The following is a 23,016-nucleotide window of genomic DNA, read 5'->3' as shown; positions in this document are numbered from 1 at the left end:
ATTTCCCAAATCTTCATCTGTATCCTCCCTCCTATATCTCCCATGGCCAGCTCTATCTTGGACAGCAAAGGTTTCGTCCATACCTTCCTCAAAGTCACCGTCCAATGGCTCCTCATCAAATTCCTCTCTTGACCTCTCGCGACCTCCTCGTCCTCGGCCTCGTCCTCCATGGAATTCTTGCCTATTTCTTGTATTCGGCCTTCCTTGTGAGGCTTCTAATCTTCCCACTCTTTGATTTACATGCTCAAATTGAGCACTCATCCGCTGTATTGATTCCAAAATAGTTCTCAAGTCCACTTGGTCTCCACTTCCGGTAGCTCGGTCATCGCCATGAAATGCTACGGACTCTTCCTCATTGATCCTCAAGGATGGATCTCCTCTTCTTATTCTAGAATCTACCATGTTAGTAAAATACTGCAGAAAATAAAATAAATCCTCACAATATTCACTCCCTCACGTGTTTCACTCAAACAAGGTCTCGACACTCATGCTAGCACACTAGTTTCGGCTTTTACCCTCTTTTAAGCTCACACACTCTTGTCTTTTTTCACTCAATGAATTATCTCAAAGTTCTAATTAAAACACCCACAAAACAGCAATTAGATCACTAGTATGTTTTAATTAAACTTATCAACAAAACAGTAGCAAAAAAGTAGGCAATACCGAAAGAATCCAACAAATCCTAATTTTTCGGCTTTCTAGACAAGAAAACACAAAATAATGGGAAAACGTTGGAATTTTTGAAAACTGCACCAGATGGTAGTAGATTATGAGTTCAAGAATAAAATTCCAGGAAAAGAAATTCAAATACAATCAAGAATCAAAGAGAACAAAAATATAGAAAAGTTGTTGGTTGTTGTTCTTTGTAATTCGAGTTTTTGTATCAAATCCCTTAACTAATTTTAATCCAAATAATTTAGCACACAAACTCAAATATCCAGCAGCAGATATAATTTCCCAGCAATTAAAATATTGAATAAATAATCAAAAACCAGCAGCTCCAACAAATTTCCAACAAACAATTCAAACTCCAACAAACCGAAATATTTTTCTTCTTTTTTTTTTTTTTTTTTTTTATTCGGCTTTACCTCTTTTTTTTTCTTTTTTTTTTTTTCACTCACAGAAAATAAACAACTGCAGTAGCAAGAATAATTACCAAAATTGCAATTCCAATTCCAAAACAAACACCAAACCCGTGACCTCCAAATAAACACAAATGTGCAGTTTTTTTTTTTTTTTTTTTTATGTTGCCGCAAACTCTTTTTTTTTTTTTTTTTTTTAATATATGAATGTAAATATCTAAAACTAAAACAGCAAAGAAAAATCAACAAAAACCAAATTAACAAGAACAATGATAAAAGACAACTAACAAACTAGGAAACAAAAATACGATAAAACTAGGAAATCCTAATTCAACTAGGAATGAATTTTTTTTTTTTTTTTTAAGATGCTGAACGTGTATAGGATGGATGCAACCTTAACCTAATTCTAAAATTGCAGAATAACACAAAAACAAATACAGCAAATAAAGATAGATCAAACCTGAACAAAATTTAGCTCTGATACCAAATGATACGAACCTAGGACGACCTGCTCCTAAACCCGTATTATATTAGCCCGGATCTTTAATTAAGTTCAAGTTCTAATGGAATGGACCTCAACCCCTAACCAACCTGTGGTTAGAAACCTTGGTATAATGTAGACGCCACAATAGGGGATGGAAAACCTATTGATAAGTCAAGCTAAAACAACCAATTCTCTAATGGTGTTTTAGGTGTTCTCAAAGAACAAAGAGATAATTGATCTCACAAGTATTTTCTCAATCAAATCAAAGTTTTTAAGTTATCTTATTAATGAAAAATAAGCCTTTAAATAGGCTTTGAAAGAAACAAAATAAACCCTAAAAACCCTAGGAAAAACAGGCCACACAATAAAGAGTTCTATGGTGGCCGAAATTCTCACTCCTTTCCTAATCTAATTTGGATTAATTAATTCCTTTATTTTGAATTAGGAATTAATTAATTTACAATGAAAATAATAAAATAATAACTTTCCTAAACTTATTTTTCCAGAAAATAAATAAATGAAAACTAAAAAGTAATGGTAATTTCCTAAAACAAAAAGTAGAATCAAATTAGGAAACTATAATACTAGCTTTTTGACTAAGTTGACTTTGACCAATCTTTGACCAAATTGAGCTCCAAATCAGCTTCTAGATGCTTTGTAAGATGCCAAATAAACTGAATATGAAGTCCCACACGTTACCCATGCTTGGAAAAATAAGAAAAGGCTAATACAGTAAAATACAGTAAAGCAGCAAGCAATACAGCAAATTCGGCCAAATTGTTGATGCTGTCCGTACAAGCCCTTTTTGATTGCATTTGAGGCTGCTTTAACTTGATTCCATGACCTCTTAGGCATATGTATTGAACCCATAAAGCATTGGAACCATTTCATGCTTCCCGGACTCCAAAAATGTACCAAAACCGTCACCCGGGTCCGTATAGGCTTCCACCATTTGGATGCTTCGAATAGGCTTTATATCTTCAAGTATGGACAAGCTCTATTGAGATTAATTACCCTCTGTATAAATACTCCCAGGTTGCCCTTAAATCTCTTAATTTGAGCTCTTGTGATTGGCCTAGTCTTCATCCGTGTCGAGTCAGCACCCCAGCGGGTTATCGGTGGAGCTGGCTCGGGCGGAATCACATCAGATGGAGATGCTTATGATGAGGTTAAGCATGAATGAGGACCGAAAGGCAACCATGATAAGGTTTTTGGGTGGTTTGAATCGTGAGATAGCCAACCAATTGCAACTTCAACAATATGTAGAACTGGAGGAGATGCTTCATGTGGCCATCAAAATTGAAAATCAATTCAAAAGAAGGGGTACAAGCTCATGGTTTGGAGGAGATTTAAGCAGCGGGAGGACCAATCAAAGTGTTTGGAGAAGCAATCCCATCTTTGACAACAAGCCAAAACTGAAACTTGAAGAAGATAGTTCCAATTGGCCAAAAAGAGAATCTAAAGCCGAAGCTGTCCAAGCGCACAAATATGAAGGTAAATCTGATCATAAACCTTCAAGAACTCATGAAATTGTGTGTTTTAAGTGCCAAGGAAGAGGACACATTGCCAATCAATGCCCAAATAGAAGAATCATGGTGCTGAAAAGTAATGGTGAACTAGAATCCCAAAGCGAGGAAAGTGGGGGAGAGGTCGAATTGGATGATGAAGAATGTGGAAAGGATGAACATGAGGAAACTGAAACACTCCAACCTTCAAGGGCTGACCTTGAGCTTAGTTGCAAGATGAGTCCTTGCTGTATACAAAGATGAGGAACAAATCCAAAGAGAGAAGATCTTCCACACCCGATGTGAAGTTCAAGGTAAGATTTGTAGTATGATTATTGATAGTGGAAGTTGTACAAATATAATTAGTAACATTGTAGTTGATAAATTAGGCTTAACAACTATTAAACATCCAGAACCTTATAGATTACAATGGCTTAATGATAGTGGTAAAATAAAAGTGAATAAACAAGCGAAAGTAAAATTTAGTATAGATAAATATGTGGATGTTGTATTGTGTGATGTTGTACCTATGCATGCTAGTCATATTTTATTGGGGAGACCATGGGGATTTGATAAGAATGCCATACACTATGGGAGAGAGAATTCCATTGTATTTAAATTTAATGGGAAGAAGGTTAAGCTGGAGCCATTAACTCCAAAGTAGGTATTTGGAGACCAACTTCAAATGCAACAAAGGAGGGAAGCCGAGAAGCTCAAAGAGAAGGCTAATATGGCATCAATGGTTACACCACCTACTCATGAGGTCAATACCGAACTTGCTGTCCAAGGTAAGTATTCTAAACTCAATGGTGAGGGGAAAGACAAAGACAAAATCGAAAGAGAGAAATTAAGAAAAAAAGTCGGAAGTGATGATAAAAAAAGTGTGTCCGAAAGAGAGAAAGGAAAAGAAAGAAAAGAAAGAAAAATTAAATTTTTTTTTTTGAGTTTTGGGGATGTTAATAAGGCCATCCTGGGTAAGAAACCATTGCTAGTTATGAATTATAAAGATGTTAATTTAAAAATGCTTTTCTTGTATAGAACTTTATCTGCATTATTAAAAGCTTTACTTAGTGGAAATTTGAAAATTTGGGAGATATTATTTGCTAATATTAAAAAGAGTGATGAACTTGTATTTCTAGTATTGGTTGTGATAGTGTTTGACCCAGGAGATTTGGTTTGGCTGCACTCAAGAAATAAGAGGTTCCCCAAACAAAAAAAGTCCAAGCCTATGCCGCATGTGGACGGATCTTTTCAAGTTTTGGAGCTGAATAACAAGAATGCCTACAAGCTTGATTTACCGGGTGAGTATAACATGAGTGCTGCATTTAATGTTACTGATTTAAATCCTTTTGCTACAGGTGATAATCTTGATTTGAGGACAAATCCTTTTCAAGAGGAAGGGAATGATGTGATTCCGCCCGAGCCGGCTCAACCGATAACAGGCAACATGAAATGGTTCCAAGTCTTTATGGATTGAATACATATGTCTAAGAGGATATGGAATCAATTCAAGGCAGCTTCAAAGGCATTCAAAAAGGGGTTGTACGGACAGCTTCAAATTTGGCCTCTTTTTACTGTATTTTGTGCTGGCTTTACTGTATTTTGCTAAGTTGGCTTTTTCTTTTTCTTCCAAGAAAGGGAAACGTGTGGGACTTCATGGTCAGCTTATTTGGCATTCTAAAAAGCCTATTGAGGTTGATTTGGAGCTCAAATTGGTCCAAGAATGGTCAAAGTCAGCTTAATCAAAAAGCTACTATTTTAGTTTCCTAATTTGATTCTGCTTTTTGTTTTAGGAAATTACCATTACTTTTTGGTTTTTATTTATTTATTTGCTGGAAAAATAAGGTTAGGAAAATTATTATTTTATTATTTTCATTGTAAATTAATTATTTGCTAATCCAAATTAAAGGAATTAATTAATTAGCATTTAGATTTATGAAAGTAGGAAATTCGGCCACCTTGGGAAAGGTTATTGTACGGCTGGCTTTCCTTATGTCTTCTTGGGTTTATTGTGTGACTTTTCTAGCCTATTTAAAGGCTTGTTTTATCAATAATAATCAGTGCATTATTCATACAGAAAATTATTTGTGAGATTGAATTCTCTTTGTTCTTTTGAACACCTAAAACACCATTAGAGAATGAGTGTTTTAGTTTGACTTATCAATAGGCCTTCCATCACCTATAGTGGCATCTTCATTATATACCAAGGTTTCTAATCACATGTTAGTTAGGGGTCAAGGTGACCATTAGAACTTGAACATAATTAGATTCGGGCTAATATAATACGGGTTTAGGAGTAGGTCGTCCTAGGTTCGTATCATATACCATGATTCGCACTTTGATTTTAAAATTTTTTCTTATCGTTTTACCTTGAACACTATTGCTTACTATCATTAGTGATAACGAATTTCATCCAAAAATATTGAAAATATTATCAAGTAAGTACTTATGTACAAATTAGAAGAGAGCTAATTGTAGCTTGATATCGGTTAGGGACTATATATGTAATAAAATCTAAAAAAGTTATAAAATCTGTTTTTTTGAAAGTAAATATTTCTTTTTAAAAATGATTACTTTAAAAAGATATGATCTTTTAGCATATGAATTTATATCATCTAAATCTATTAATTATGAAGATCAAAAGAACTCATCTATTTTTGGATTACCATTACAAGTAAATAATAACTAAGAGATGTTTTATAATTACAGTACACATAAATGAAAATATTTTAATGTGCTAATAGATATCCCTATCAATAATTATCTACTCATAGATGATATTATAGATATGGAGAAAAATGTGGATAGAAAATATTTTGATTGGATAATTCTCAATTTTTGTATTAGAAAGAAAGTCAATATTGAGGCCTGGATCAATATTGATACTGACACCATTAGTAATAAATATAGTAAGACTCGGGGGAATAATCATCAACAACTTAAGAAAATCGATACGCAAGGTCTTTTTTATCTCACAATTCCTCAAAATCAAGAAATCAACCTATCTAGTACCCAAAAAATAAAAAATAAAAAATAACAAATAAAAAAAACCCTTTTTGATTGGATGGGAATGAATGAAGAAATACGAAGTTGTCCGTATCAAATATGGATCGTTGGTTTTTCCCATAATTTTTGATACTTTATAACACGTATAAGATTAAACCATGGACCATTCTAATCAAATTAATTCTTTTTAATTTGAATATAAATGAAAGTTCTAGTGAAAATAAAAGCATCACTGGAAAGAAAAAAACAAATATATCAATATTTTCTAATGAAAAAAAAAATCTCTTGAATCAGAAAATCGAAATCAAGAAAAAAAAGAATCCGCAAGCCAAGCAGATTTTGAATCCTCTCTCTAAAAGCAAGACAAAGATATTGAAGAAGATTTTATGGGATCAGACATGAAAAAAGATGGAAATAAAAAACAATACAAGAACAATACGGAAGCGGGGTTTGATTTATTCCTAAAAAGGTATTTACATTTTCAATTGAGACGGGACGGTATTTTAAATAAAAAAAAAATGATCAATAACATCGAAGTATATTGCCTCCTGCTTAGACTAAGAAATCCAAGAGAAACTTTGATATCCTTTATTCAAAGGGGCCAATTAAGCCTAGATATTCTACTGATTAATAAATATTTAACTCTTATAAAATTGATGAAAAAGGGATTATTGATTATCGACTCAATCTGTCTGTCTATAAAAAATCAACGACAATTTATTATATATCAAGCCGTAGGTATTTCATTGGTTCGAAAGAGTAAGCATGAAATAAATCAAAAGACTTAACAAAAAGCACTGTTGATAACAAAAATTATGCTAAATTCATTGCAAAATATCAAAAAAATACTGGAAATAAAGACAACAACCATTATGATTTGTTTGTCCCTGAAAACATTTTATCCCCTAAATGTCATAGAAAATTGAGAATTCTAATTTGTTTTAATTCTAGGAATGGAAATGGTATGCCTCGAAATGCAGCATTTTGCAATAGTAAGAAGGAACACAGTCAAGTTTGGGATAAAAGCAAAAGAGATACAACTAAACTAATTAAATTAAAATTTTTTATTTGGCCTAATTATCGATTGGAAGATTTAGCTTGATGAATCGATATTGGTTTGATACCCATAATGGCAGTCATTTCCGTCTTGTAAGGATACATATGTATCCGAGATTCAAAATTCGTTAGTTAATGGTAGATTTGTTTCTCCTATATTTCCTATAGTATGATCTATGAAAAAAAAGAAACGCACACATGCATTGGCTTACATTTCATTCTGATACATGATTCATTGACATATCAATTAGATCTATAAATGATCAGCAAAATCTTCTTTTTTTCATTTTAGGTCTAAATTTTTATCTTTTGTAAATGCCGAAAATAAGATTTTGGTATACCTATCGAATACAATTTTATTTGATCAAATTTGGAATTATTAACAAAATTAAGATTATTGTATTGTGTATATTAAATTAAAATGAATGGTATTATTATTATTGATCAATAAAACCACCTAACACTAAAAAAAGGATAGGAACAAAGTGGGGGGGGGCAGATTTCGTTTTATGGTAAAAAATTCATCCATTTAGGTTATTTCACAAGAAGATAAAAAAGAAAAAGTAGGATCTGTTGGGTTTCAAATACATAGCCTTACCAATAGGATACGAAAACTTTCTTCACATTTGGAATTGCACAGAAAAGACAATTGATCTCAGAGAGGCCTACATTAAATTTTGGGAAGGCTGCTGTCTTATTTGTCAAAGAAAAAATGAATATGTTATGGAGAATTAATTAATCAGTTGAATATTCAGGAATCAAAAACTCACTAATTCGAAAAAGCAGTTTATTTTGAATTATTTGATTTATTAGATCTTGAATTTGAATTTAATGAATTTATTTTAGCTTTCAGCAATTCATGAAAGACCGAATCAAGCAAAAACCTATGAATATACCAGCTACAAGAAACGACCTTATGGTAGTAAATATGGGTCCCCACCACCCAAGAATGCATGGTGTTCTTCTACTCATCGTTACTCTAGATGGTGAAGATGTTATTGACTGTGAACAAATATTAGGCTATTTACACCGAGGGATGGAAAAAATTATGGAAAACTAAACAATTATACAATATCTGCCTTATGTAACGCGTTGGGATTATTTAGCTACTGTTGAAAATGTGGTAATCTTGCCACCTTGTGCAAACCAAAATCCACCAAGGTTTGCACCCTCTTTCTTTCTTTGTAAGAAATATTTTGTCAAATGACCTAATAGAATATTTATGTCTATATTTTATATTCCTGTTAATGTCTTTTGAATGCCTAAGTTTTATTGTATTTAGCTTAGGAATTATCTCTTTGTTGGGTATTGATTTGATTTTGTAAAATGGCTATGTGCTGGAAACAGTGTTTCCAACAACATAGGTCCATTGTTGGGGCTGGAATTTCCTGGGTCTTTAGAACCCGGTTATAATTTTTGGATATGTTATAATAGACATGTGAAAGAAAATATATAAAAAATAATGACTCAAAACGGACTTGGAAAGCCTAAGATATATAGGTTTCGACTTGGCATAACTGCTGTGATTTCCAGCAGTTATGGGCCACGGGTTTGGGAAGAATTGAAGGCCTTAACCAATTCCTTTGGACCTCGTCTTCTCCATATTTTATCCTTAATATTTCAAAATGCCATATGTAAAACATCAGACAATTTGGATGAAGATATCCCAGCATTTCATCAGGTCAAACTAGTATTACCTGATTTGGAAGGAGACAATTTTTGGAATTCAAATTCTTGCCAACCTTTGCCATATTTGTACACTTACATGTGCAGCTGGTATTTGAACATTTTTTTTATTAAATTATTGGGGGGGGGGGGGGGGGGCGAAAATTTGTATTTTGAATTTTAAAAAGACTTTGTTTCATTTCACACATACTTCACATGTGTGAACCAAGTTTTATATCTATATTATGCAACAAATGAATGTAATGAAGAATTATTGTGCTATCTAGTTGTGTGGCTTACTCTAGCATTTTCTCTTCTTCTTCATCTTCTTCTTCTTCCTTCCAAACTAAAACCCTAACAAAACTCAATATCATCATACCAAAAACAAATGCAAAAATCACCTAAATACCAAACTGAAAACTAGATTAAAGGTTATGCACAAGACTAACATCTTGTGTACAACACTCTTGGCCAAGTGAACCCAAAAACCACACCAAACTCCAACAGCTACTATGTTCACATAAGCCATAACCGTAAATGGCCTGGAGCAGTTGGAAAATATTCAAGTGCCTAAAAGAGCCAGCTATATCAGAGTAATTATGTTGGAGTTGAGTCGTATAGCTTCTCATATGCTATGGCTCAGCCCTTTTATGGCAGATATTGGTGCACAAATGCCTTTCTTCTATATTTTCTGAGAAAGATAATTAAAAAATGATCTATTCAAAGCTGCCACCCCTATGAGAATGATGCATAATTATTTTCATATCAGAGGAGTATTTGCTGATCTACCTCATGGCTGGATAGATAAATGTTTGGATTTTTACGATTATTTTTTAACAAGAATCGCTGAATATCAAAAACTTATTACATGAAATCCTATTTTTTTAGAACAAGTTGAAGGAGTGGGCATTATTGGTACAGAGGAATTAATAAATTGGGGTTTATCAGGACCAATCCGTGGGCTTCCGGAATACAATGGGATCTTCGTAAAGTTGATCATTATGAGTGTTACGATGAATTTGATTGGGAACTCCAGTGGCAAAAAAAAGGAGATTTGTTAGCTCGTTATCTAGTTTGAATTTGTGAAATGTCAGAATCCATAAAAATTATTCAACAGGCTTTGGAAGGAATTCCAAGAGGTCCACATGAGAATTTAGAAATCTAATACATTGATAGACAAAAGAATCCTAAATGGAATGATTTTGAATATTGATTTATTAGTAAAGAACCTTCTCCTACATTTGAATTACCGAAACAAGAACTCTATGTGAGAGTCGAAGCCCCAAAAGGAGAATTGGGAATTTTTCTGATAGGGGATCAGGATGGTTTTCCTTGGAGATGGAAAATTCGCCCATCAGGTTTTATCAATTTGCAAATTCTTCCTCAATTAGTTAAAAGAATGAAATAGGCTGATATTATGATGATACTATGATACGAACCTAGGACGACCTGCTCCTAAACCCGTATTATATTAGCCCGGATCTTAATTAAGTTCAAGTTCTAATGGAATGGACCTCAACCCCTAACCAACCTGTAGTTAGAAACCTTGGTATAATGTAGACGCCACAATAGGGGATGGAAAACCTATTGATAAATCAAGCTAAAACAACCAATTCTCTAATGGTGCCTTAGGTGTTCTCAAAGAACAAAGAGATAATTAATCTCACAAGTATTTTTTTTAGTCAAATCCAAGTTTTATTCATATTGAAAAATAAGCCTTTAAATAGGCTACAAATCCACGAAATAAAACCCTAGAACATAAAGAAAACCAGCCACCACACATAAAGAAACCTAGTTGGCTGAAACTATACTTCCTTTCCTAATCTAAGTTTGATTAATTAATTCCTTTATATTAAATTAGGAATTAATTAATTTACAATGGAAAGAATAAAATAAAAACCTTCCTAAAGTTATTTTTCCATAAAATAAATAAATAAAAGCCAAAAAGTAATGGTAGTTTCCTAAAACAAAAAGTAAAAACAAATTAGGAAACTATAATACTAGCTTTTTGACTAAGTTGACTTTGACCAATCTTTGACCAAATTGAGCTCCAAATCAGCTTCTAGATGCTTTTTAGGATGCCAAATAAACTGAATATGAAGGCCCACACGTTGCCCATGCTTGGAAAAATAAGAAAAGGCTAATACAGTAAAGCCAGCAAGCAATACAGTAAATTCGGCCATTATGCACTCCAATGGTGAAATTGGCAGCAATGGAGTTTGGCCATTATGCACTCCAATGGTGGACCAATGAGCAAAACACCCGAAGGAGAGTTGGTGATGACTTGATTACTACACGGCGACAAATGAAAGGAGCCATGCGGAAGCGATTCGTACCATCACACTATCATAGGTTGCTGCATTAAAGACTACAATCTTTATCTCAAGGACATGTATCCGTAGAGGACTATTACAAAGAGATGGAGATGCTTATGATGAGATTGAACTTGAATGAAGGTAGGGAAGCAACCATGGCAAGGTTTCTTGGTGGTTTGAATCGTGAAATAGCCAATCAACTAGAATTGCAACAATATGTGGAATTGGAGGAGATGTTGCGTGTGGCTATTAAATTAGAGCATCAATTCAAGAGGAGGGGTGTAAGATCATGGTTTGGAGGTGTTTCCAACAGTGGAAGGTTCAATTCAAGTGGCTGGAGGAACAATCCCATCTATGAGAGCAAGCCAAAGCTGAAAGTCAAAGAAGAAAGCTCAAATTGGCCAAGGAAGGAGACTAGAACCGAATCTGTCCAAGCACCAAAGAATGAGGTCCATTCCATTAGAACTTGAACTTAATTGAGATCCGGGCTAATATAATACGGGTTTAGGAGTAGGTCGTCCTAGGTTCGTATCATTTGGTATAATACGGCATGAGCTTTGACTTTCTTTGTTTAGGAAACCTTTCCTTTCGTAAGTGCAACCAAATCAATTCTCCAGGGTCAAACACTATTACAACAAAATCTAGAAATACATGCTCATTATGGTAAAAATTACACTTTTTAAAGTTAGCAATCAATATTTCCCAAATTTTCAAATTACCACTAAGTAAAGCTCTTAACAATGCAGATAAAGTTCTATGCAATAAAGACATCTTTAAATAAGTATCTTTAAAATTCATGGTATTCTGAATCCTTGTTATTAATGGAATCGAAATGATCTCTGGATCGATCAGAAGATCATTTCAATTGGCTAGAGTCTGTTACTTGAACAAAATTGGATCTTGTGGAATCATATTGAATATTTGACAATACATTCCGTACCTTGCTAAAAACTGATCCTTGTTTACCAACCACACTTTGTCTAACCAAATCCAATTCTCTCTCAATATGTTCCTCAAAAAATCCAATTCTTGTGGGTTCTTCCCTTAACTAAAGAAGAGATCTTGGCGGAATTGCCACATATGAAATTGAGCACAATTTTACAAAGAAATAGCCCACTTGTTTCTCGAGAAAGGGAAACATGCTCAATATCATTTGATAGAATAGTTAACCCAGCTCTTTGTTGTTTGAAGAAACCCTCCGCTTTAATTGGTATTTTTTCACGAAAGCAAACATGAGATAACAAATCCAATCTTTCAGTAAGATTTCGAATAGCTATCCCAAATTCAAGTTGATTATGTTTCACCTCTTCCTCAGAGAAAGACAATGAAACAATTCCCAATCATTGCCCTTGTGGATCAGAACATCCATAGAATATACAAAAAGAAACTCTAGATATTTGATATCTTTCTCTTTTAGTGAGATCTCAATTCCAGTGACGGTTTGATTAGAAATCTTACAACTAGAATCCCTATTTTTTCTGATCCAGTTCCTCCATCATCGCGAACCACAACTAGATTCAGGCATGATACACTTTTTAGTTATTGAGAGAACCCAAGTACTCTCTTTCGGATCTAGGAAATAGCTCTCAGAGATCTTTTTTCCTTTTGGAAGATACAGGAGCGAAAAAATCAACCTATTGATGTTGGAAGACCTAAAAGAGTCTTCCAATGTATCATTTCTGGATCCAATGAAATTCATAGGTATAGGAAGAAGCCCTATCAAATAGAGATTTTTTTCTTTCGACCATCTTTCGATTGTTAATACACTATATAAGGACCACTACTACAAATAGTACTACACCCTTGATCGTGAAATATTGATTGCTTGAAAGTAGGATACTCCAAATTTGGGAGTCCAAGAGTTTTATAAAATGTTCTTGATGGAAAAAAAAAATGTGAATGAAAGATCCCACTAAATTGAATTGGGTCCATGAATCTAAGAAATAGTGAGAAGTTTTGATCTCTCTCGATATCTCTCTTAATTCAAAAATCCAGGATTTGAATTGATTTCCTTTCAGTGTGTCCTCCTAAATTGCATTGATTTATCCTAAAGATTTAATTTGAATTGGAATTTGGTTATTTACTATGTACGAGGATCCTCGCTAAGCATCCATGGCTGAATGGTTAAAGTGACCAACTCATAATTGGTGAATTCGTAGGTTCAGTTCCTACTGGATGCATACCAATGGGACCCTTCAATAGAATAAGTCTATTGGAATTGGCTCTGTATCAATGGAATCTCATCATCCATACATAACGAATTGGTATGGTATATTCATATCATAACATATGAACAGTAAGAACTAGCATTCTTATTGAGACTATAACTCATAGGGAAGAAAATAGATTTATGGATGGAATCAAATATGCTATATTTACAGACAAAAGTATTCGGTTATTTTTGAAAAATCAATATACTTCTAATGTCGAATCAGGATCAACTAGGACAGAAATAAAGCATTGGGTTGAACTCTTCTTTGGTGTCAAGGTAATAGCTATGAATAGTCATCGACTCCTAGAAAAGGGTAGAAGAATGGGACCTATTATGGGACATACAATGCATTACAGACATATGACCATTACGCTTCAACCGAGTTATTCTATTCCACCTGTTAGAAAGAAAAGAACTTAAATCAAAATACTTAATAGCATGGCGATACATTTATACAATACTTATATCCCAAGCACAGGCAAAGGAGTCGTAGACAATCAAGTGAAATCCAATCCATGAAATAATTTGATCTATGGGCAGCATCATTGTGGTAAAGGTCGTAATGCCAGAGGAATCATTACCGCAAGGCATAGAGGGGGAGGTCATAAGTGTCTATATCATAAAATCGATTTTCGACGAAATGAAAAAGGCATATATGGTAGAATCGTAACTCTAAAATGTGATCCTAATCGAAATGCATACATTTGTCTCATACACTATGGGGATGGTGAGAAAAGATATATTTTACATCCCAGAGGGGCTATAATTGGAGATACCATTGTTTCTAGTACAGAAGTTCCTATAAAAATAGGAAATACCTTACCTTTGAGTGCGGTTTGATCTATTGATTTATGTTATTGGAAGTAACCAATTAGGTTTACAATTTGAGTCCCTCTACAGGATAGACCTCAGTAGAAAACTGAAGAGTAATGGAAGCAAGTGATTGAGTTCAGGAGTTCCTCATATAAAATTATTGACTCTATAGATATAGTAATATGGAGAAGAAAAAATTGTTTCAAGCACCGACAGAACCAAAAGCACCCCTTGTTTCAAAGAGAGGAGGACGGGTTCTTCGCATTTCATTTGATGGTCAAAGGCGAGTTGAAAGCTAAGCCCAAGGAGAAAAATAGAGATTTCTCCTACATTACCTGTAATATGTGGAAGTATCAACGTAATTTCATAGAGTCATTTGGTCTAAATTCTACATGAAGAACATAAGCCAGAAGAAGGAACGGGAAGACCTAAGATGTAGAAGATCGTAACATGAGTGACTCGATAGATTTTGATTCCTATATATCCATTCATGCGGTACTTCATTATATGATATATATAAGAATTATATGATATATATGATGGAATTTGGTGTAGGTTTATGTTGTTGTACCCTAGAGCACAATCATTCAAGGTGTTAGTCAAGAATGATTGTTGTTGGTTCTTGGTTCTTGGTTCTTGATTTTGTTTTTTTTTTTTTGGGTTTTTTTAGGTTTTGTTTCTGGTTTTAATGGAGGTTTAGGGTTCTTGGGAAGGTTTTTAGCTTTGGGAAGAAGAAGAAACCAAAAATGTAGTAGTTGAGAGAGAGAGAGAGCCAAAAATGTTGTTTTTCCAAATCAGTTTTTTGAATATTTTCTTTCTCAACGTTTTTCATTACAATTTTCATACTTTTAAATACATCAAAAAGACAATAACGTATGCTTCCATATTGAGCAGTAAATACAAAAGCATTAAAAGTAACCAACCAAGCCAAACTACCTCAACTAACTCTAATCAATGTGCTGGGCATGCAAGAAACCTTCTTTAATGGGCACTTCAGCTTGTCTAAGGCATTTGAATTTGAAAACCAGCTCCATTTGACTTGAAAATTGGAGGGACGCCTTTTTGAATATTAAACTATGTTCTACCCAAAAAAAAGATAAAACAAAGTCCATTTACCCATTCAAAAGTAATCAAACCCGAGGCAGTTTTGCCCAGTTTTCTGGGCAACAACACTGCACAAGGGTCAGATTGTTTTGGGCTTAACTCAGCCTTCCCAGCTCCTAATTGGGCCATTATTTTTTATACTGCTTCCTCTGCATAGCTATTTTATCATATCCAAAATTAAGGTCCAAATACCAAACCTACTTCAAACGGAATCCAAGGAAGTGGACTTATGTTGCTGGAAATACAATTCCAGCAACTAGACAAAAAAGGCCTTAAGCTAGATAATGAGCTTAGGGCATTACAAAAAGGATATTGTTCTTGAACATTACAAGATAAAATAAAATGCATAAACATAAACAATGTTTGGTCTTTCATGTTGTAAAACAAAGAGTGCAAGTGTAACCGAACTACCTTGCACATTGTGGCAAGATCACCACATTTCAACACTCCTCCTTGGTGTTCTTGCTTAAAATATTTAGAAGCTTCCTCAAGGTCTCAAATCTTGCTTTTGGAAGTGGCTTGGTGAAGAAATCTGCAAGGTTATCTTCAGTCTTGATATATTCCAAGCTTACTTCTCCATTTTCTTCAAACTCCCTCAAAGAGTGATACTTCACCGGTATGTGTTTTGTCCTTCCATGTTGAATGGGGTTCTTGGCTATTGATATGGCTGAAGTGTTGTCACATTTGATGATGGTTGAACCCTCTTGAGGATAACCAAGGTCCTCCAATAATTTCCTAAGCCAAATGCATTGATTTGCACATGAAGAGCAAGCAATGAGAGTGGTCCACTACTAAGTGAGAAAAGATACCCCGAAGTGCTCTTCATATCATCCAAGCATCTAGCCCAATCACTATCCGAGTAGGCCCTTAATCTCATCACATCTTGCCTATCATACCAAACTCCAAAGTCTTGTGTTCCTTTTAAGTATCTAAGAATTCTTTTGGCACCTACAAAATGGTTTTGGGATGGTGCTTGCATATATCTAGACAAAACACATGTGGCATGCATAATATCCGGTCTTGATGAACATACATAGAGCAAACTTCCTATCATGCTTCTATATAGGGTCGGGTTTACCTTTGGTGTGCCATCCTCCTTCTTGTATTTGTCTCCTTGGCTCATTGGTGTTGACATTGGCATGCATTCATCAAGGTTGAACTTTTTCAAAAGATCTTTGATGTATTTCTCTTGAGATATGAAAATACCCCTAGAGCATTGCATCACTTCCACTCCAAGGAAGTAATTCATTTCACCAAGGCTTGACATGTCAAACTCCTTTTCAAGTTCATTTTTCAAAACTTCCACATTCTTTTCATTTTCACCCATGACCAACAAATCATCCACATAGAGTGAGATAACAATCATGCCTTCTTCATTCCTTATGTATAGTGCTGGCTCATTTGGACTCCTCCTAAAGCCTTGTTAGGTCAAGTAACCATCAATCTTGCCATACCAAGCCCTAGGTGCTTGCTTTAACCCGTAAAGTGCCTTGTGTAGATGGTAGACTTTGTCCTCATGTCCTTGAACAATGAAGCCCTCGGGTTGCTTGACATAAACCTCCTCTTGAAGCACACCATTCAAGAAAGCCGACTTTACATCAAGGTGGTACACCTTCCATGACATTGAGGCCGAGGTGGATAGGATGAGCCTTATGGTCTCCATTCTTGCAACCGGTGCAAACGTCTCTCCATAATCTACACCCGCTTGTTGTGCATAGCCTTTTGCCACACGCCTTGCCTTGTGCTTGCATATTGTTCCATCCGGGTTGAACTTGGTCCTAAAGATCCACTTTACACCAATTGGTTTCTTGTTTTTAGGTTTAGAAACCAAAGACCAAGTTTCATTCTTTTCTATCATATCCATTTCGGTTTGCATGGCCTCCATCCACTCTTTCTTTTGCATAGCTTATTGAGCATTGGTAGGATCACTCAAGGCAACATTGCACCTTTCATATATTTCAAGCAATGGCCTTTCTCCTCTAACACCATCTCCAATCTCCAATTCGGCTCCAATGGTCTCAAGTGCATCATCCTCATCATCTTCATTTTCTTCATTGTCATTGTCATTGGTTTCTTCTTCTCCATCATCCAACCGAGCATTATCTTCATGGACAAGAAGCTTCTCCTTTGTCCAATCCCAAACAGCATCTTCATCAATCCTCACATCCCTTGTTACCACAAGTTTCTTGGTTTCCAAGTTGAAAACCCTAAAACCTTTGGTAACCTCACTAAAGCCGACCAAGATGCCCACATTTGCCCTTTTGTCAAGCTTCTCTCTCATGTGTGGATGAACATGGAGAAAACAAACACTTCCAAAGATTTTTATGTTGTCCAAAGATGGTTTTTCTCCATACCATTTCTCATAGGGTGTCTTGGAGTCATTGGCTTTGGTGTATGCTCGGTTTTGGATGTAGCTAGCCGTGTATATGGCTTCGGCCCAAAACTTCTTTGGCATGTTCTTCTCATGTATCATGCACCTTGCCATCTCCATCAAGGTCCTATTTTTCCTCTCACAAATACCATTTTGTTGTGGTGTGTATGGTGTTGTGAATTGATGCACCATTCCATTTTCTTTGCAAAAATCCTCCATAGCCAAGCTTGTATATTCTCCACCATTGTCGGTTCTCAAGCACTTTATCTTTGTATTGCTTTGGGTTTCCACCATCTTCTTGAATTCCATGAACTTCTCAAGCACTTGTGACTTGGTTGTTAGAAAATATACCCAACACATCCTTGAGTAGTCATCAATGAAGGTTAGGAAGTACTTACAAACTCATCCTCTTTCTACCAATTGTGCTACACTAAGCAAGTTTTCACATAAACTAGGAACATATAGCACATCTTTTATAATTTTGGTACCTTCCTTGGTGTTCAAGCACACATCTCCTTTGCCTTCTACTTTCATGAACCGGCCATCACCAATCTTCACTTTGATTTTGTAGTTTCGGTCAAGCTCCACAAAGCCATCCTTTTGGGAACTCATGTGGTGTGAGCAACCACTATCCACAAGCCAACCGAGACCACTACTTGTGACTTTAAGGCATGTGGCCACAAATAGGTTCTCGGCTTCTTCATTAACCACATTGGCTTGTTGTCTCCTTTGCTTGCATACTTTGGCAATGTGGCCTTTTCCTCCATATCTTTCACAAGATGCATCCGGCCTCCAAAAACACTTGGATGGTGGATGTCCAAGCTTCTTGCAATGAGGGCAAGGTGGATGCCCTCCTCGGTTTTGATGGCTTTATTGTTGCTGTTGTTGATTCCATCCATTTTTGTTGTTGTTTGTGTTGTTGTTGGTTGTAAAACCGGTTTGGTTGGTGTTGTTGCTCTTCCTTCCTTTATTCTTCTTTTTGTTGCCGTGGCCACCATAGAATGCACTCTCTATGGTCTCTTCCTTTCTAATGGCTCTCCTTTGTTCGGTTGCTTGAAGAGCATTGATGAGCTCACTCAAGGTTATTTCACTAAGATTTCTAGATTCTTCAAGGGAGGAAATCTTAGCTTCAAACCTTTCGGGTAGGCTCACCAATACTTTCTCTACTACCCTTTAATCGGTCAATTGCTCACCAAGGACCCGAATTTGATTTACCACTTTGAGCATCCTTTCCATGAAATCCTTGATAAGTTCATTCTCCTTCATCTTCAAGGTCTCAAACTCTCTTCTTAGGTTTAAAACTTGCATTTGCCGAGTTCTAGTATTTCCATGGAACTCCTCTTGAAGCTTTATCCAAACCTCTCTAGCACTTGTGTATGACATTATCCTTGTAAAAATGGAATCACTCATGGAGGAGTGCAAGGTAGTGAGGGCCTTGAACCCCTTGGCAACTTCGGCCTCATGTGCATTTCTTTGTGCTTGGGTTGCATTAGCTCTCAACTCCTCCACTACATAACCTTCTTCTATGACTTCCCATAAACCAAAGGCTTGAAGGTAGGCTTTCATTTTTATACTCCAAATGGAATAGTTTTGGCCTTCAAACTTAGGTGGTGTTGGGGTTGCAAAGGATTGTGAGGCCATTTGAACAAATGGTTTTTGAAAAGTTTTGAAAAATGGATACAAGAACAAGCTCTCGGGTGGTGGTGTTTTGGTGAGTTTCAACTAGTCTTTTTGGGAGGTTTTGGTTTGGGTTGGAAGGCTTTAGGTGGGGGATCCTCTCACAAATAAAATGGTCTAGGTTGAAAGCTCACAAGGTCATAAGAAATTACACTATGCTCTAATACCATGATGGAATTTGGTGTAGGTTTATGTTGTTGTACCCTAGAGCACAATCATTCAAGGTGTTAGTCAAGAATGATTGTTGTTGGTTCTTGGTTCTTGGTTCTTGATTTTGTTTTTTGTTTTTTTTGGGTTTGTTTAGGTTTTGTTTCTGGTTTTAATGGAGGTTTAGGGTTCTTGAGAAGGTTGTTAGCTTTGGGAAGAAGAAGAAACCAAAAATGTAGTAGTTGAGAGAGAGAGAGCCAAAAATGTTGTTTTTCAAAATCTGTTTTTTGAATATTTTCTTTCTCAACGTTTTTCATTACAATTTTCATACTTTTAAATACATCAAAAAGACAATAAGGCATGCTGCCATATTGAGCAATAAATACAAAAGCATTAAAAGTAACCAACCAAGCCAAACTACCTCAACTAACTCTAATCAATGTGCTGGGCGTGCAAGAAACCTTCTTTAATGGGCAGTTCAGCTTGTCTAAGGCATTTGAATTTGAAAACCAGCTCCATTTGACTTGAAAATTGGAGGGAAACCTTTTTGAATATTAAACTACGTTTTACCCAAAAACTAGATAAAACAAAGTCCATTTACCCATTCAAAAGTAATCAAACCCGAGGCAGTTTTGCCCAGTTTTCTGGGCAACAACACTGCACAAGGGTCAGATTGTTTGGGGCTTAACTCAGCCTTCCCAGCTCCAAATTGGGCCTTTTTGCGACTGCTTCCTCTGCATATCTAGTTTATCATATCCAAAATTCAGGTCCAAATACCAAACCTACTTCAAACGGAATCCAAGGAAGTGGACTTATGTTGCTGGAAATACAATTACAGCAACTACACAAAAAAGGCCTTAAGCTAGATAATGAGCTTAGGACATTACAAAAAGGGTATTGTTCCTGAACATTACAAGATAAAATAAAATGCATAAACATAAACAATGCTTGGTCTTTGATGTTGCAAAATGAAGAGTGCAAGTGTAACCGAACTACCTTGCACATTGTGGCAAGATCACCACATTTCAACAATATATATATAAGATCCATTTGTATAGATATCATCATCTACATCCAGAAAGCCATATGCTTTGGAAGAAGCTTGTACAATTTAGGAAGGGGTTTTGAATGATCAAAAAGAAGAATCTACTTCAACCGATATGCCCCTAGGCACGGCCATACATAACATAGAAATCACACTTGGAAAGGGTGGACAACTAGCTAGAGCAGCAGGTGCTGTAGCAAAACTGATTGCAAAAAAGGGTAAACCAGCCACATTAAAACTACCTTTTGGGGAGGTCTGTTTGGTACCCAAAAACTGCTCAACAACAGTTGGACAAGTGGGGAATGTTGGGGTGAACCAGAAAAGTTTAGGTAGAGCCGGATTGAAATGTTGGCTAGGTAAGCGTCCTGTAGTAAGAGCAATAGTTATGAACCTTGTAGACCATCCCCATGGGGGTGGTGAAGGGAGGGCCCCGATTGGTAGAAAAAACCTGCAACCCCTTGGGGTTATCCTACACTTGGAAGAAGAAGTAGAAAAAGGAATAAATATAGTGATAATTTGATTCTTAGTCGCTGTAGTAAATAGAAATTGTTTCTTCATCTTTACGAAAAAACAAAAAAAAAAGGAGTAATTAATTGTGACACGTTCACTAAAAAAAAAAAAATTCCTTTTGTAGCAAATCGTTTATTAAGAAAAATAAATATGCTTAACACAAAAGCATAAAAAGAAATAATAGTCACTTGGTCCCGTTTAGTTGATACTTCAATTTAAATTTTAAAATTTTTCTTTATTTTGTCTTTATTTAGTTAATATCTATAGTGTATTTAGTTAATATATATAGTATATATAGTTAACTATTTTAATATTTTCAATATTTTTTTGTTTAGGTTAAATATATATATGGGTGAATGATGGGAATTGAACCCGCGCATGGTGGATTCACAATCCACTGCCTTGATCCACTTGGCTACATCCGCCCCTGTTACAAATTACAAACTTACAAATTACAAATAAATAAGTCAATTTACACCATTTATCATTTTTTTTTCATCATTCAAACTTAAAAAAGAAAAAATGGAATTGAAAACTTTAAATTTAAATGTAAAATAAAAAAATTTGAAAAGAGGATATCAAAAATAAAAATTTCTACATAATGAATGTATGGGTATGTTGAAGTAAAGATGAAGTAAAGAAAAAAATATAAGTAAAAAAACTCCTAAAGGAGTAATACCAAACTTCTTGCTAGAACAAGAAATGATTATTGCTCCTTTATGTTCAATAACTCAGTATACACTAATACCAAAGTCTTATCCATTTGTAGACGGAACTTCGACCGCAGCTAGATCTAGAGGGAAGTTATGAGCGTTAAATTCATGCATAACTTCCATACCTAAGTTAGCACGGCTGATAATATCAGCCCCAGGTATTAATTACACAACCTTGACTATCAATTGTAGATAGGTTGAAATTGAAACCATTTAAGTTAAAAGTCATAGTGCTAATACCTAAAGTAGTGAACCAAATACCTACTACAGGCCAAGCAGCTAGGAAGAAGTGTAAAGAATGAGAGTTGTTGAAACTAGCATATTGGAAGATCAATCATCCAAAATAACCATGAGCGGCTACGATATTGTAGGTTTCTTCCTTTTGACTGAATCTGTAACCTTCATTATCATATTCATTTTCTGTGGTTTCCCTGATCAAACCAGAAGTTACCAAGGAACCATGCATAGCACTGAGTAGGGAGCCGCTGAATACACCAGCTACACCTAACATGTGAAATGGGTGCATAAGGATGTTGTGCTCAACTTGGAATACAATCATGAAGTTGAAAGTATCAGAGATTCCTAGAGGCATATCGTCATAAAAACTTCCTTGACCAATGGGATAGATCAATGAAATAGCAGTAGCAGCTACAACAGGAGCTGAATATGCAATAGCAATCCAAGGGCTCGTACCCAGACAAAAACTAAGTTCCCACTCACAACTCATATAACCAGCTACACCAAGTAAAAAGTGTAGAACAATTAGCTCATAAGGACCACCATTTTATAACCATTCATCAAAGGAAGCCGTTTCTCATATCGGGTAAAAATGTAAACCTATCACTGTAGAAGTAGGAATAATGGTACCAGAAATAATATTGTTTCCATAAAGTAAAGATCCAGAAATAGGTTCACGAATACCATCAGTATCTACCAGAGAGGCAACAATGAAAGTGATAATAAATAGAGAAGTTATGGTCAATAGGTAGGGATCATCAAAACACCAAACCATCAAATGTAAAGACATGGTAAAATTGCAGTCATGGTAAAATCTTGATTTATTTAATTATTAATCATCAGGGACTCCCAAGAACATGAATTTTCTATAAATAGATAATCGAGGGCTTGTTATTCAACAATATAACATGACTTATATACCCATGTCAACCAATATTCAACATCCATAGATATATCGAGGTTTTTATCTATCTAGATTCATCCATTTTTTTTTTTTTAATAAACTGAATAAATAAATTGAATAAAAATAAATAAGTTACAAAATTTGGATTAAAATTCAAATTTAATTTAGAT

General features: G+C 35.2%; 4 pseudogenes; 2 read left to right on the top strand and 2 right to left on the bottom strand.

Annotated features, from left to right (window-relative positions):
* Nucleotides 1–12,812, bottom strand: part of LOC125419363 (protein Ycf2-like) — a 57,038-nt pseudogene extending 44,226 nt beyond the window's left edge.
* On the top strand, nt 8,020–10,230 carry LOC125419366 (NAD(P)H-quinone oxidoreductase subunit H, chloroplastic-like; annotated as a pseudogene).
* A 951-nt stretch (nt 12,813–13,763) lies between the features above and the next one.
* LOC132804114 (large ribosomal subunit protein uL2cz/uL2cy-like) lies at nt 13,764–21,025 on the top strand (annotated as a pseudogene).
* A 694-nt stretch (nt 21,026–21,719) lies between these two features.
* LOC132804239 (photosystem II protein D1-like) lies at nt 21,720–22,749 on the bottom strand (annotated as a pseudogene).
* Nucleotides 22,750–23,016: the final 267 nt, after the last annotated feature.

The sequence above is a fragment of the Ziziphus jujuba genome, chromosome 6 (genome assembly GCF_031755915.1).
Source record: "Ziziphus jujuba cultivar Dongzao chromosome 6, ASM3175591v1".
Classification (NCBI taxonomy): domain Eukaryota; kingdom Viridiplantae; phylum Streptophyta; class Magnoliopsida; order Rosales; family Rhamnaceae; genus Ziziphus; species Ziziphus jujuba.
This window is presented reverse-complemented; position numbering and strand designations above follow the sequence as displayed.